Source organism: Podarcis melisellensis (genome assembly GCF_964234715.1).
Source record: "Podarcis melisellensis genome assembly, chromosome: 2".
Taxonomy (NCBI): Eukaryota; Metazoa; Chordata; class Lepidosauria; order Squamata; family Lacertidae; genus Podarcis; species Podarcis melisellensis.
Genome location: NC_138529.1, coordinates 9,982,749 through 9,998,610, shown reverse-complemented (window position 1 = coordinate 9,998,610; position 15,862 = coordinate 9,982,749). Strand labels below are relative to the sequence as shown.

Genomic DNA, 15,862 nt, shown 5'->3' with positions numbered 1-15,862 from the left:
CTGGAGCGGCTACGTATCTCCCATTTTCTATGATTCTGAGAAGATTAGTTTACCTGGGCTTCTAAGTGCCCCACCTGAAGCTCAATATCCAAAAAACCAAGATCATGGCTACTGGGCCCATCACCTCCTGGCAAATAGAAGGGGAAGAAATGGAGGCAGTGAGAGATTTTACTTTCTTGGGCTCCATGGTGCAGATGGTGACAGCAGTCACGAAATTAAAAGATGCCTGCTCCTTGGGAGAAAAGCAATGACAAACCTAGACAGCATCTTAAAAAGCAGAGACATCAGCTTGCCAACAAAGGTCCGTATAGTTAAAGCTATGGTTTCCCCAGTAGTGATGTATGGAAGTGAGAGCTGGACCATAAAGAAGGCTGATCGCCAAATAATTGATGCTTTTGAATTATGGTGCTGGAGGAGACTCTTGAGAGTCCCATGGACTGCAAGAAGAACAAACCTATCCATTCTGAAGGAAATCAGCCCTGAGTGCTCACTGGAAGGACACATCCTGAAACTGAGGCTCCAATACTTTGGCCACCTCACGAGAAGAGAAGACTCCCTGGAAAAGACCCTGATGTTGGGAAAGATGGAGGGCACAAGGAGAAGGGGACGACAGAGGGCGAGATGGTTGGATGGTGTTCTCGAAGCTACCAGCATGAGTTTGACCAAACTGCGGGAGGCAGTGGAAGACAGAGGTGCCTGGCGTGCTCTGGTCCAGGGGGTCATGAAGAGTTGGACACGACTAAACGACTAAACAACAACAACAGAATCCCCTTGGATCAAATGACACAAACTGAACTTTAAACTAAACAGTTTGTTTTATTCACAAAATATACAGAACATGGTATCGTATTCTCCAACTCTCCCAATTTTCCAAGGACACCCCAGAATTGCAGAAGCCCTCCCAGCTTCTGACTGGATCCTGGAATGTCTCGTTTTGATGCCACACTCCTGTGCCAACCAGCTGGCACCTGCCAGAGCACGGCACCAGAAGACGCACACCCCGATTTTCATCAGTGGAATGTTGGAGGGTATGTGTTACTCCTCCCCCCCCCCAGTGACCCAGAAACATCACAAAAAGGGGCAGAATGGGGCGGTGGTTGGAATGGGGTGCTTGCATGCCTTTTCCAATGGTGTTTCAGATATAAGTGATTTCACTGATGTTTGTGGTGCCTCGGAACATAACCTCTGCGTAAATGGGGGGTTGCCTGTTTTGCAGTGAAAATACGTAAGCGGTTGCTTCTAGCTTCTAAACTTGCCCTACTTACTAACGTAGGCTGTCAATGTCTCTTACATGTTGGAAGCCTAGAGCAGTTTAAAATCAGCTGTATTTCCTTATTCCTCCTGGAAGATTTTTAATGTGGGCTTTAGGTTAGCTTTCCCAGCTAACTCCAGCTGAAGAGCCTAAACATAGGACGTGGCTAAAACTTTTGAGATCTTTGCCTGTGAAACTGACACAGTGCTGCACTAGGAAGCTGGAACAGGTGAAGCCAGGGTCACGAGGATCAGCCTTGGTTGCTCGTTGAGGAAGGAAGGGTGTGGAAGGAATGCAGGATGCAGGAAGGGCCACTAAGATTTGGGGGTAAAATGAAGGTCAACTTGAACATTTTATGCATTTCCTACCATTTAACATTAACCTTCCCAACTGTCCGCGACATTCAAATTGTTTTGATTCTAAAATACAGTAGACAGCATCTTAAAAAGCAGAGACATCACCTTGCCGACAAAGGTCTGTATAGTTAAAGCTATGGTTTTCCCAGTCTTGTATGCAAGTGAGAGCTGGACCATAAAGAAGGCTGATCGCCGAAGAATTGATGCTTTGAAATTATGGTGCTGGAGACTCTTGAGAGTCCCATGGACTGCAAGAAGATCAAACCTCTCCATTCTGAAGGAAATCAGCTCACTGGAAGGACAGATCCTGAAGCTGAGGCTCCAATACTTTGACCACCTCATGAGAAGAGAAGACTCCCTGGAAAAGACCCTGATGTTGGGAAACATTGAGGGCACAAGGAGAAGGGGATGACAGAGGATGAGATGGTTGGACAGTGTTCTCGAAGCTACCAGCATGAGTTCGACCAAACTGTGGGAGGCAGTGGAAGACAGGAGTGCCTGGCATGCTCTGGTCCATGGAGTCACGAAGAGTCGGACATGACTAAACGACTAAACAACAAAACCTCGGGTTACATATGCTTCAGGTTACATACGCTTCAGGTTACAGACTCCACTAACCCAGAAATAGTACCTCGGGTTAAGAACTTTGCTTCAGGATGAGAACAGAAATCGTGTTCCAGCGGCGCGGCGGCAGCAGGAGGCCCCATTAGCTAAAGTGGTGCCTCAGGTTAAGTACAGTTTCAGGTTAAGAACGGACCTCCAGAACGAATTAAGTTCTTAACCTGAGGTACCACTCTATCATGTTCTGAATGCTGGTTAACATATGAGAAAAGGTTTTGGCAAAGGAATGGTTTCTTAGAAAGCCGGACTTTGGACTTGCCACATTAATATTTACGGCAATTGTGTCAATTATAATCTGTAGGCACTTCATCAAACATCACATGTTGAATGATGGGTTTTACTATCACAATATGTAGTAGTGATGGCCACCAACTTTGATAGCTTTAAAAGGGAATTAGAGAAAATCATGGCAGGTGAAGCTTCTAAGTTGTAATGGCAATACAGTACCTCCAATATTGGAGACAGCATGGTTCTGAATGAATGCCAGCTGCTGAGGAACATGAACAGAAGAGGTTAGGTTTAAAAAAATTAAAACCATGATACCCCAAGATACTGCGCCTTTCGCCCCGGATGTCAATTCTGCCTTTGAAAGCCCAGTAAAGTTTGGACATATGGCAGCCCTATTGTCCACTATGGAAACAGAATACCAGACCCTCCAAGTGTCCCTATTTTCCACGACAGTCCTAGATTTACAGAAGCTGTCCCAGTTTGTTATTTGATCCTGGAACGTCCCGCTTTTCCTAAAGACATCCCTATTTTCATCAGAGAAATATTGGAGCATATGGTATTATGCGACGCTCAAGCCAAGGAGATAAGTAACTACACAACCTTTAGAAGACTTCTAAAGGCAGTCCTACATGGGGAAGGTTTTTTAAGTGTTTTATTATGTTTTTATATATTTTGGAAGCCACCCAGAGTGGCTGGAGCAACCCAGTCAGATAGGTGGAGTATAAATAATAAAATTGTTATTGAACAGGACATCCCTATTTTCATTGGAGAAATGTTGGAAGGTTTGGAATATTGGACTAAATAGGCCTTTAGTCAGATTCTGCATGGCTGCTTTTTTTGAGTGGCCTTCATACACGACAACCAAAATATCATATACTGAGGGGCTCATGACTGGAGGAGATGAAGGAATGTCTTTGCTGGCATTACTAGATCATGGGTAGGCAAACTAAGGCCTGGGAGCTGGATCTGGCCGAATCACGATCTAAATCTGGCCTGCGGATGGTCCAGGAATCAGCATGTTTTTACATGAGTAGAATGTGTCCTTTTATTTCAAATGCATCTCTGGGTTATTTGTGGGGCCTGCCTGGTGTTTTTACATGAGTAGAATGTGTGCTTTTATTTAAAATGCATCTCTGGGTTATTTGCGGGGCATAGGAATTCATTCACCACCACCCCAAAAAAATAGTCCGGCCCCCCACTAGGTCTGAGGGACAGTGGACCAGCCCCCTTTTGAAAAAGTTTGCTGACCCCTGTACTAGATGTTTAAGGCACCAGTTGCTACTGCCAGAAAGAATCCATTATCACCACCAACAAAAAGAATAAAGTAGTAAATAAATAACGTTGAGAACTATCAGAAACTTATTTTCTGCAGTGAAATGTATTTATGCCACCCACACCCTCATGGCCAGAGGAGGTTGCTTTTCTCAATAGTCTATTTTGGAATATATAGCTAAGTTAACAACCCACAAACCCACCTGTCCTCAAAGGTCACAAAAGCAGTATTCTCTGCAGGGGCAGGACTCCGCGAGGTTGAGAATTATAGCTTAGGAAGCCAAGTGGGCGGAAAGTTGTGAACACTCGCTGGGACGGAGGATGGAGGAAGCAAATTACCCCACCCACAAGCAATGGAACCTTGGACATTGTCTCCACACTTCAGACTGCGACATTGAAGGGAGCCAGGTGAGACTTCCTTGGTGCCAAAAGAAGACATTTCACACCTTCTGTTATTTTCAGTCAAAATAACCAGGGCATTCGAAAGAAAATATACTCTGGCTTGAAAAGCAAACTTCATGTTTATCCTTTCCATGGTATGATCTTCCAAACCAATCAGGAGAGGAAATAAGCAATTCTTGCTGTTCTTTGAATGGGTCTGTGTGGGGCACAAGGGTTCCATGCAGCCAAAGATGCCCCGTTTTTCTTCTTGTGGTTGACACGTGGCACAGACTGGTGTGTCCTTGTGTAACCACCAGTGGCATTAATCTACTGACAACATGTTGGTGGAGTTGGGATCCTATTAAGTCAAGGAATCTGGGCTAGCATAGTCAATGATATGGGAAAATGGGAGTTGAACAACATTGAGAGGGTCAAAATACCCCCAATTCTTAGCTTACTTTTATTTCTCAAAGCCCATGGAATCAAGCACTTCAGCGGTGATAGTAGTAGTGACTGCTCAGCTATGTGCAAACTCCATTCTGAAACCTTCCCTCAAAATATATTTTAACATTTTACCTTGCCTCTTTTCATAGTCAGTCTGGGGGCCTTTCGGTAGCCATTAATTTACCGTATATTTGAGCTTTAATTTTTACCAGGTTCATCATTTTACAAGCTAAGAGAAAGAATGCAATATCCCTTACCAGGTCTGAATATCTTATAGTAGAATTTGAGCATACTACTCAAGGTCCGGCTTCCAGGATATATTCCTTTCCAGCTGACAAAACAGCAAATTCTTTTATTCGTTAAAAGGGCTCTGGGAACATGATATTGGACAAGTTGTACAAGATGATGCCTGGACTAACTTGTGGAATAAACAACCTGTAAAATCTGTCTCTGCAATGGCCAGAGAATGTTCCTTAAGAAGGATCCATTGCTGGTACCTAACGCCACTAAATGCCACCTAGTTCAGTTCTGAGTGTTATAACTGTTATATATGGGCTGTGGGGCTCATATATACATAAGTGTTGGGAATGTCTGGCCAATGCATCACATTGGACCATGATTTTTAAGGAGATCATTGTGATTACAAAGCAAACTATATCACTCAGTTGGCACTTCTGAATATATAGGAGGTGGAAGAATGAAGATGTCAAAAACAAATCATTTCTATAAGTCTGGAGACAGAAAAAAACTTTGAAACTGTCAGGTACACTTACTTTGGATGTGCGGCGCCACAGATTTTGGAATAACAGTATTGCAGAAAAAATGGATATTTACTGCAAATTTAGCCAAGGGAAAAGCAAAGCCAATGTACTTTTTCTTTGCCATTTGGAATCCATTTATGAATGTATTAAAATGTATTAAAATGCCTGGACCAAAACTAGATGTGTCAAATACATTTCTCCAGTTGTAGAGAACTGATCTTCTCCTGAAACAGAACATAAAGGAAATGGCAATTATTCACACAATCTTTTTATACAAGAATACATGGATATGAACATGCTTAGTGAAACTCTAGTGTGTGTGTGTTACTTGTTGTTGTTTAGTCGTTCAGTCAGGTCCGACTCTTCATGACCCCATGGACCAGAGCACGCCAGGCACTCCTGTCTTCCACTGCCTCCCGCAGTTTGGTCAAACTCATCAAGAACACTGTCCAACCATCTCGTCCTCTGTCGTCCCCTTCTCCTTGTGCCCTCCATCTTTCCCAACATCAGGGTCTTTTCCTGGGAGTCTTCTCTTGAGTTGGCCAAAGTATTGGAGCCTCAGCTTCATGATCTGTCCTTCCAGTGAGCACTCAGGGCTGATTTCCTTCAGAATGGATAGGTTTCCTTCAGAATGGATAGAATGGATCTTCTTGAAGTCCATGGGACTCTCCAGAGTCTCCTCCAGCACCATAATTCAAAAGCATCAATTCTTTGGCGATCAGCCTTCTGTGTTACTTACCTTTGCTTATTGTTAATTGCCTCTTCATCTGTACAGCATACCATTGTCCTATGTTTTTTGCAAATGTAAGAAAACTTTGTATGCCATGTTAATGTTTAATAAATTTGAGAATTAAAAGCAACAACAGCAAGCCACCACGTTGTTTCTGGGGCAAAATGTGCTTCTTTGCTTCAACATAATTTATTTATCAGAATGCAAGACTTTTAAATGTTTGTTTTGCTTCTACGGTTAAATAAAATAACAAAGATGAGGATTTTCTATATTTCCATCTGCAAATGACTCCACAAACACAAGCTGATCTTTTAAACAAAGTCCTTTCCAGTACCAATAGGAACTGGACAGAAAGGTACTTTGAGGCGCAGAATGAAGGCTCAATCCAGAATACATACCATGGCCAACTCAAAGAAACTCAGGAGCTATGAAGATCAGACCTTTGAGGTCTTCCATCTTTCTTTCCATTAGGTTGGGTTTTGGGAGAGGGTTGATTTACTAAATAAATTGAGCATGTCTGCGTCTCTCTTTCCTTGCAGCTTGGTTTTGTCATAAAGCATATCCTCCAGCTCAGTGGGCTTAAACATTTCCAAGACCGCATCACACCTTTTAGGGCTGTCACATCGCAGCCCAGAGGTCTGGCCTTACGTGCCTGTATGTCCTGCCATGCAGCAGGAGGGAAACGAGAGAGACGTGGCTTGTCTCACAAATTATTTCCACGACTGTGATGTCCCTTCCTTTCTTCCACCCATGAAAACGAGCAGGAAAGCAAATATGATGGGGAGAAATTGGCGAAAGGTACTGCAACTAAGTTGTCTCCCTGTCATGACTCCTGAACTGCCCCAGGGAAGGCTCTGGTGAGGGTGAAGATGCAGACTCCTCAAGGAGGAACATTCAGCATTTCCTCCTGTGCCCTCCTGTGGGGACATACCTCTTCCAACTCCCTCAGGCTCTGAGGACGACTCCCCAGTAGCTTCTTTGTCTCCTCTGTGTCACAAAAACCTGAGATTATATTGTAGAACTGGACAAGGGCCTGGTAAATGCACCACCATCCCCTTTAGGAGTCAGGGCTAACTGCTGAACAGTACTTGGAGCTGCGACTCCTCACTGAGACAACATCTTTCCTATTGCCCAAGATGTGGAGCCAGTAGAACTCACTTGGAGCTTTCCATGGTCCTGATAAAGCCTGCCTGATGAGGCTGTGTCTTCTTCTTCTTCTTCTTCTTCTTCTTCTTCTTCTTCTTCTTCTTCTTCTTCTTCTTCTTCTCCTCCTCCTCCTCCTCCTCTTGCTTGCCTGTGATTTTACCTGTGGGCTTAATGAGTACACTTCACCTGCTGTAATCTTTTCTAAGTGCTACCACTTAAGAGTAGAACTGAACAGAATATTCTCAGCACATCTAAGAATTTAAAGATACAGATCAGATCTCACTCTTAACCCTAACTTTCAGTGTGAGTCCCACTCTTATTTTTGTTTTTTTCTCCTCCTCTTCTCCATCATTCTGCTGCTTATGTTCTTCATGCAACATGGCTGGAACTTTCTCTACCGATAAGCAAAGGCCCAGTTGCCCAGAGTGGCTGGGGAAACTCAGCCAGATGGGCGGGGTATAAATAATAAATTATTATTATTATTATTATTATTATTATTATTATTATTATTATTATTATTATTATTATTATTACAACAGCCATATTAGTGTGCTGGTCCCGTGGGCTAACTGAGAGGCGAGATCCGAATCCAGTCCGAGGTCAAAGGTGCAGTATGGAGGCAGTCCGAAGAAGTTGAAGCTGAACGCAGGGCAGGTAGTCAGGTGAGGTCAGGAGCTCCGGCAGGATAGCAGGACAGGGTTCAGGCAGGAAATGACAATCAACAAAGTTGCTCCTGCAACTTGGGACTGAGGCTGGCTGGCTTTTATCTGCCCCGAGGCACAGGGCGGCTCCGATCCTCAGGTCACTTGCCTCTCCTGCCCTGGAGGTGAGTACTCCTCCTGCAGGAACTTAGTTCTCTCCGCCTCTCTGCCCTGAGCCTCTGCAGCACAAGAGAGGCTGGAGGGTTACCGGACCCAGAGGCAACCTCAGCTTCCCCTGGCGGGGCTGAGAGTGGAGCACCTGCAGGCAGCGGGTCCTCCACCCCCTCAGGAGCCAGAGCAGACTCTGCTGGTGCCTGCACCTGAGGATCCAGCGCAGGTGAGGAACCTTCAGGCTCATGTCCCAGCCCCGGCTCAGCTGGTTCTGGAGGCAGGGAATCCTGTGCAGGCTGGGATTCCTCAGGTTCAGCATCCGAATCCGAATCCCAGGCCATCACAATTAGGTTCTCTTCCCCTCTCAAGAACACACTGTACATAAATTCATTTCTTCAGAGAGAGCCAGTGTGGTGTAGTGGTTAAGAGCAGTGGACTCATAATCTGGGAAACCGGGTTCGCTTCCCCGCTCCTCCACATGCAGCTGCTGGGTGACCTTGGGCTAGTCACACTTCTCTGAAGTCTCTCAGCCCCACTCACCTCACAGAGTGTTTGTTGTGGGGGAGAAAGGAGGTTGTTAGCCGCTTTGAGACTCCTTAGGGTAGTGATAAAGCGGGATATCAAATTCAAACTCCTCCTCTTCTTCTTCTTCTTCTTCTTCTTCTTCTTCTTCTTCTTCTTCTTCTTCTTCTTCTTCTTCTTCTTCCCCTTCTTTTCCCGCAACAAAGATCTTTAAGAAGGTAAAATGAGGAATTTCCACTGGTATTACTCACTTGCTAGGCTGTGATACACCAGCTAAAGACCAAGTGCTCAGTTGGTATTCATTTAATAGGTGGAGGCCAGCCTTCTTCAACAGTGCTCTCCTGATGCTTTGGACTACATTTCCCATCATCCCCAGCTGGCTGATAGTCAGGGTTGAAAGAAGTTGTAGTCCAGAATAATGGGAGGGCTTTGCACTAACTACATTTAAAAGCCCAGCTCTTTTTCAGATTTGGCTCATTGACCAATTCCGCTCCTTCTGGCACAAACATACTGCTTGCTCACCTTCAGAACAAAAAGAGCACAGCACTGCAGACAGCTTAGGCTGTGGCTAATCATCCTGAACTGTCTTCAAAACATATTTAGCCCTTGTCTTCAGAGTCTAGACTAGAACATTTTAACAAGCAGCACCGGACATTTAGCTCCAGGCAGAGCTCTCCCCTCACACAATGTTTTGGAGGCAGACCCTGCAAGTGTTCCTATTTTCCAGAGACAGGCCCATATTTACAGAAACCATCCCAGTTTCTGATTTGATCTCAGAATGTCCCAAGGAGTGGCGCTTGGGGGGGAATTGTCATCACGCCACTCCTTGGACTGCCTCAGGGTGCGATTCTCTCCCCGATGCTTTTTAACATCTTTATGCGCCCCCTCGCCCAGCTTGTCCGGAGTTTTGGGCTGGGTTGCCATCAGTATGCCGATGACACCCAACTCTATCTGTTGATGGACGGCCATCCTGACTCGGCCCCCGATACACTGACCAGATGTCTGGAAGCTGTGGCTGGATGGTTATGTGGGAGCCGGTTGAAGTTAAATCCTTCGAAGACAGAGGTCCTCTGGCTGGGACGGAGCGATATGGGATTGAGGGGGCAGCTCCCATCTCTTGCGGGGGTGCAATTAGTGCCAGCATCGTCCGTTAAGAGTTTGGGTGTAATCTTCGATACCTCCCTCTCTATGGAGGCGCAGATTACAAAGGCGGCATTTTTTCATCTCCACCAAGCTAAGCAGTTGGCTCCTTATCTCTCTCGCCCTGACCTAGCCACTGTGATCCACGCGACGGTCACCTCCAGACTGGATTATTGTAACTCGCTCTACGTGGGGCTGCCCTTGAGACTGACCCAGAAACTCCAGCGGGTGCAGAATGCCACGGCGAGACTCCTTATGGGGTCTTCGCTGCGAGATCATATTCATCCAGTACTATACAAGCTGCACTGGCTCCTGGTGGAGTACAGGATCAGGTTTAAGGTGCTGGTTTTAACCTTTAAAGCCCTATACGGCCTAGGACCCTCGTACCTACGGGACTGCCTCTCCTGGTATGTCCCACAGAGAAATTTACGGTCTGCAAATAAAAACATCCTAAAGATCCCAGGCCACAGAGAGGTTAGGCTGGCCTCAACTAGAGCCAGGGCTTTCTCGGCCGCGGCTCCAATCTGGTGGAACGCTCTGTCACAAGAGACTAGGGCCCTGCGGGACCTGACATCTTTCTGCAGGGCCTGCAAGACAGAGCTGTTCCACCAGGCCTTTGGTCAGGGTGCAGCCTGACCCCCTCCTCTGGCAACCTGCACAGAATTTTGCTTGATGGTTGCCATTAATTTGATTTTAATTTTGATTTTAATTAATTTTAAAATGAATGTTTATAGAATGTTGAACTATTTTTGATTGTTGTTAGCTGCCCTGAGCCCAGCTTCGGCTGGGGAGGGCGGGATATAAATAAAATTTATTATTATTATTATCAGAGAAATATTGGAGCGTATGGTATTATGTGACCCTCGAACCATCTGAAGGGAGCCCTGTATAGGTTGTTTTTTTAATGTTTAGTATTTTATTATGTTTTTATATATGTTGGAAGACGTCCAGAGTGGCTGGGATAATAATAATAATAATAATAATAATAATAATAATAATAATAATAATAATGCAATAAAGGTAAATGTAAAGGTACCCCTGACCATTAGGTCCAGTTGCAGATGACTCTGGGGTTGCGCGCTCATCTCGCTCTATAGGCCAAGGGAGCTGGGGTTTGTCCACAGACAGCTTCCGGGTCATGTGGCCAGCATGACTAAACCGCTTCTGGTGAACCAGAGCAGCACATAGAAACGCCGTTTACCTTCCCACCGGAGCTGTACCTATCTATCTACTTGCACTTCAATGTGCTTTCGAACTGCTAGGTGGGCAGGAGCTGGGACCGAACAACAGGCGCTCACCCCGTTGTGGGGATTCGAACCGCTGACCTTCTGATCGGCAAGCCCTAGGCTCTGTGGTTTAGACCATAGCGCCACCCACGTTCCTAATAATGCAACAGGACGTCCCTATTTTAATCAGAGAAATGTTGGAGGGTATAGGAAAGACCATTAATTACACAGAGCTGGGGCCGTGTTACAGCAACAGGGCTGAAGGTCTGTAGGCAACTTGTTAGTCAAATCAGGAGGCAGGTAGCCAAGGTGTCAATCTCAGAACAGCTCAGTTGATGCCTATGATGCAGACTGGAGAGCAGGCATTTCTGGCTGCAGTGCCCTGTTTATGGAATGCCCTCCCCAGGGAGCCTTGCCAGGCACCAACCATGCCGTCGTTCCAGTGCCAGGCAATGCTGTTTCCTCAGGTAGAAACATCATCTACACCATGCATGTAAAGTACATTCAAAGCATATGTGTGATGGCCTGGGATTCGGACTCGGAGGCTGAACCTGAGGAATCCCAGCCTGCACAGAAGTCCCTGCCTCCAGAACCAGCTGAGCCGCGGCTGGGGCTTGAGCCTGAAGGCCCTCACCTGCGCTGGATCCTCAGGTGCAGGCACCAGCTGAGTCTGCTCTGGCTCCTGAGGTGATGGAGGACCCGCTGCCTGCAGGTGCTCCTCTCCCAGCCCTTTCAGGGGAAGGTGAGGTTGCCTCTGGGTCCGGTAACCCTCCAGCCTCTCCTGAGATGCAGAGGCTCAGGGCAGAGAGGCGGAGGGAACTAAGTTCCCACAGGAGGAGTGCTCACCTCCAGGGCAGGAGAGGCAAGTCACCTGTGGACCGGGGCCGCCCTATGCCTCCGGGCAGATAAAAGCCAGCCAGCCCCAGTCCCAGGTTGCGGGAGCAACATCGTTGGTTACCTGTTCCTGCCTGCACCCTGTCCTGCTCTTCTGCCAGAGTTCCTGACCTCACCCGACTCCCTGCCTTGGACCCTGCTTCAGCTTTGACGGACAGCCTCCATACCGCACCCTTGACCTCGGACTGGACTTGGACCTCGCTGCACGGTTAACCCTCGGGACCAGCACAACATGGCTTCTCCCAGGGCATCCTGAGAACGGTAGTTTATTAAGGGTGCTGGGAATTATAGCTCTGAGAAGGGTAAACTGCAGTTCTCAAGATTCTTTAGGGAAAGCCATATTTCTGAAATGTACAGTGTGGATGGGACTATAATGGCACATAGTGAATGAGATTTTTTTTTAATTACTTTTTTTTTTTACCAACAACCAAAACACAAACAGTGAGACCCCCCAGGAGGCTGATACATTGGGTATACATAATCAATAATATCATATTCAAATCAACCATATGTACAATTCATTAACACCCTCCACGTTTATTTAACTTTTAACATTTTAAATGCCCCAAATTGTTCAAACCTGCCGAAACAATTCAATATCTTCTCAAACCAATCCTCCTCCTTCTCATTGACCTTAAACCCTTTCATTCTGTGTATCTTCACGGTTAGATATTCTAAAATTATAATATTTTTCAGTTTTTTCCTCCATTGGTTCACCCCTAGCTCTTCTGCATTTTTCCAATTACTCGCTATAACCTGTCTGGCTGCAATTACTATCAATTTTACCCATTTTCATTCCTCTTTTGTTTCTAGCTCGGTGCTACTCAGGCTAATAAGAACCATTAGTTTAGATATTTCCACCTTCCTACCCGCAATTCCCGATATTTCTATACCAATCTGTTTCCAGAATCCATTAACTAACGGACAATCCCACCACATATGGCTTGAATGAGATTTAATCTGACCTGCTATATCTTTATACTGAATCTTCATGCTGCTGTTTGGTTCACTTGTTGCTTTGAACATGTGATTTGAGATTGACCTGATACACTGCCCTGGGAGTTTCTCGGAAGGGTGGTCTAACACATTTCATAAATAAGGAAATGCCTGACCTTTTGAGATACTCAGACTGTAGTGCTAGACCAGAGTCAGGAGCCCTTTTGGTCCCATGTAGCCAAATACAACTTCTGGCCATCTGCAATGATGGTGCTAAAGTTTGTTCTAGCAGCTCCCTTTGCTTTAAGCTACCACGAAGGAACAGAAAGGAAAGTCTCTGGATTCCACTGCTCACTTAGAGACCTCAGGCTCTTGACATAGGCAGCTGTTACCTATGGGGCCCGATTCACAAGCCTTGACTTAACAGTCCAGCTTAGATACGGTCTGGTGCTTTGTTCCTATAAACATCTTGATTCTCATTAGGGAACTGGAAAGTAAATACAGATATAGACATATAAAGACAAGGACAGAATGCACTAGGAAGCAGTCTGCTAGCTCAAGTCCCATTAAAATGAATAGGATTTAGTATGCTCTGGGTAGCTCAGTTGGTTGGAGTGTGGTGCTGATAACATCAAGGTTGGAGGTTCGATCCCCATATGGGACACTGACATATTCCTGCATTGCAGGGGGTTGGACTAGATGATCCCTAAGGGAGCTGGGCATGTTTAGCCTGGAGAAGAGGAGGTTAAGGGGTGATATGATAGCCATGTTCAAATATATAAAAGGATGTCACATAGAGGAGGGAGAAAGGTTGTTTTCTGCTGCTCCAGAGAAGCGGACACGGAGCAATGGATCCAAACTGCAAGAAAGAAGATTCCACCTAAACATTAGGAAGAACTTCCTGACAGTAAGAGCTGTTCGACAGTGGAATTTGCTGCCAAGGAGTGTGGTGGAGTCTCCTTCTTTGGAGGTCTTTAAGCAGAGGCTTGACAACCATATGTCAGGAGTGCTCTGATGGTGTTTCCTGCTTGGCAGGGGGTTGGACTCGATGGCCCCTGTGGTCTCTTCCAACTCTTCTATGATTCTATCCTTGGGATTCCTTACTTTACAGTTCTATAATTTAGAGGACATTTTTTTAAAAGACAAATTTTGTACTATTTGGTTTGACTTTGTTGAATATATATTAAAATTTAAAAGTCCCAATAGAATACCAGATCAGTGTGAACTTAATAATAATAGTAATAAGAATAACAATAACAATAGCAACAATAATAATTTTATTATTTATGAATACCATGTCCATCTGGCTGGCTTGCCCCAGTCACTCTGGGTGATTTCCAACACATATAAGAACATAACAAAGCATCAAACATTAAAAACTTCCTCATACATGTCTTATAAAAGTTGTATAGTTATTTATCTCCCTGACATCTGATAGGAGGGTATTCCACAGGGAGGGTGCCAGTGCCGTGAAGGCCCTCTGCCTGGTTCCCTGTGACTTGGGGGAACTGCCAGAAGGCCCTCGGAGGTGGACCTCAGTGTCCAGGCTGAATGATGGGGGTGGAGACTCTCCTTCAGGTATACAGCCATTTAGGGCTTTAAAGTTCAGCACTGACACTTTTAATAGCGCTCAAAAACACATTGGGAGCCAGTGTAGATCCTTTAGGACTGGTGTAATATAGAATCAATAAGTCAGCGGTTGTTTCTCTTGATGGACACATTGGGTCATGATTTACCAAACATTTGTGGTGCATTAATGTAATAGTTCTATATATTAAAGGTTTTTTGGGAAAGGGGCAGGGGATCCAGGCAAGAGACCCAGAGCTCCCTGGGTCACTGAATAACAATACCAATTCTCAGAATCTGGTTCTGCAACACCTGTATAGACGTAGCACCAAAGGGAAGCGAGTTAACTTGCATTGCAACTAAAGCTTCAGTTTGGCAAGTCTCTCTCATTTTCACCTTAAAACAGCCCAGGTATGAAGATGCTGGCCCTTCTGAATCAGTCTCGTTCACTTTTTTGCTGCTCAGGTGGAGGAGTCTGGCTCCTGGCAGCTGTTCCTGTTGCACTTGGAGGCTGATGAAAAACAACCCATGAAGGCCAGTCTGTTTAAGTGGCATTAATATTGGTGTGCTGGCATAATTTTTATTTTTCGAAAGGATACCATCCTGCTCAGCAGTCTCATACAAAACTGTGATTGACATCGATGTGAATTTTGCTGGCTGACACCATCAAGGAACAAACCCATCAGAGGAATTAAAAATGTTGACACTGGTGGTGCATGCTGTCTGGTTCCTGTTTTGTTTTGTTGGTGCTGATGCGCCTGTTTTCCACTCCACTTGTTCAGGGCTCTCTTTGCCCAAAGGATCCCTGCACCTCCAGAGCTTTGAGGTAGAAAACATCTTGAGCTGAGATTCGCAGGAAAAACCTAGGTGGTGCTTCCCTTTGATGGTATATGGATAGTATAATTCTAGTGTTTCATCACTAGATGGCATTGGACTTCATTGTATCTGTTAAGTTGTGGGTGAACATATCAGATGACACAGCGATTCTTCAAACAGCTCTTGTTTATTCACAGGCCGGAACAGAACTGAACTGAAGGGTTCAGCCAGCCTGCTTATATAGAGCTCCACTAGAACAGAACAGTAACCATTTTCTGTAACTATCCAATCACTGAACGTCACTTTCGATCCCTTATTTGCATATGTGGACCTGAACTATCTACAGTATCCCCCTGCTGGCCCAGGGTGAGAACTTCAGTACATAACAATATCTGGCTGGAGTCAGGTGGTTCTGTTCTGCTCTTGTTTAAGAGAGACAATAAAGTTCTTGTCTGTTTTCCTGACTAGTGTGACTTCTGAGACTTCCGGTGCTTTTCCCCACTTGTGCTTATAAACTGCACCAAGTTGCATTCCAATTCTGTGTAACAGAAACATATGCTTTGTTTTATTTACAGTGGTGCCTCGCAAGATGAAATTAATTCGTTCCGCGAGTTGTGTCGTCTTGCGATTTTTTCGTCTTGCGGAGCGCGGATTCGCTGGGTATTAGCGGCTTTAAGAAAAAAGAAGCAAACTCGCAAGACGTTTTCGTCTTGCGAAGCAAGCCCATAGGGAAAATTGTCTTGCGAAGCAACGCAAAAA

General features: G+C 45.4%; 1 long non-coding RNA gene across 1 annotated transcript in view; it reads left to right on the top strand.

Annotated features, from left to right (window-relative positions):
• The window catches only part of LOC309363037, a 29,751-nt gene extending 14,184 nt beyond the window's left edge, over window positions 1–15,567 (top strand). Inside the window, exons 3-4 of the long non-coding RNA XR_014165181.1 lie at window positions 14,753–15,242; window positions 15,506–15,567. This is a non-coding gene — a long non-coding RNA (uncharacterized lncRNA). The remainder of the gene's footprint in view (window positions 1–14,752; window positions 15,243–15,505) is intronic.
• Window positions 15,568–15,862: the final 295 nt, after the last annotated feature.